A 1,499-nucleotide genomic window follows, 5' to 3' on the forward strand; every position below is an offset into this window, starting at 1 on the left:
AAAATGTGATAAGAAAAGATTTATGTAATGCTAAAAGTAATGTAATACTAGAGTAAAACTAACAAATAATATAAAAACTATGCAGAAATAACAGCAATCCAAAATAGAAGTAAAAATATGTCGTTAAAATAATGCCAAAATGTAAAAAATGTCTTAGTATAGTATGACATCAAAAATGATCAAAAATGTCATAGTATAGTAAGGCATCAACAATGCTCAGAAAACAGCACAGTAAGGTATCAATAACAGTCAAAAGTGGCCAATAAATGCCATAGTATAGTAAGGCGTCAAAAATGGTCAAAAAAGTCATAGTATAGTAAGGCATCAAAAACACTCAAAAAATGTCATAGTATAGTATGGCATCAAAAGCGGTCAAAAACACTCAAAAAATGTCATAGTATAGTATTACATCAAAAACACTCAAAAAATGTCATAGTATAGTATTGCATCAAAAACACTCAAAAAATGTCATAGTATAGTATTACATCAAAAACACTCAAAAAATGTCATAGTATAGTAAGGCATCAAAAACACAAAAAATGTCATAATATAGTAAGGCATCAAAAATGCTCAAAAAATGTTATAGTATAGTCTGGCATCAAAAGTGGTCAAAAACACTCAAAAAATGTCATAGTATAGTATTGCATCAAAAACACTCAAAAATGTCATAGTATAGTAAGGCATCAAAAACACTCAAAAAATGTCATAGTATAGTATTGCATCAAAAACACTGAAAAAATGTCATAGTATAATATGGCATCAAAAATGCTCAAAAAATGTCATAGTATAGTAAGGCATCAAAAACACTCAAAAAATGACATAGTATAGTAAGGCATCAAAAATGGTCAAAACAAGTCATAGTATAGTATTGCATCAAAAACACTAAAAAAAATGTCATAGTATAGTAAGGCATCAAAAACACTCAAAAAATGTCATAGTATAGTATGGCATCAAAAGTGGTCAAAAACACTCAAAAAATGTCATAGTATAGTATGGCATCAAAAGTGGTCAAAAACACTCAAAAAATGTCATAGTATAGTATTGCATCAAAAATACTCAAAAAATGTCATAGTATAGTATTGCATCAAAAACACTCAAAAATGTCATAGTATAGTATGGCATCAAAAAATGCTCAAAAAATGTCATAGTATAGTAAGGCATCAAAAACACTCAAAAAATGACATAGTATAGTAAGGCATCAAAAATGGTCAAAACAAGTCATAGTATAGTATTGCATCAAAAACACTAAAAAAAATGTCATAGTATAGTAAGGCATCAAAAACACTCAAAAAATGTCATAGTATAGTCTGGCATCAAAAATGCTCAAAAAATGTCATAGTATAGTAAGGCATCAAAAATGCTCAAAAAATGTCATAGTATAGTAAGGCATCAAAAATGCTCAAAAAATGTTATAGTATAGTCTGGCATCAAAAGTGGTCAAAACAAGTCATAGTATAGTAAGGCATCAAAAACACTCAAAAAATGTCATAGTATAGTAA

Source organism: Lates calcarifer, linkage group LG1 (assembly GCF_001640805.2).
Source record: "Lates calcarifer isolate ASB-BC8 linkage group LG1, TLL_Latcal_v3, whole genome shotgun sequence".
Taxonomy (NCBI): domain Eukaryota; kingdom Metazoa; phylum Chordata; class Actinopteri; family Centropomidae; genus Lates; species Lates calcarifer.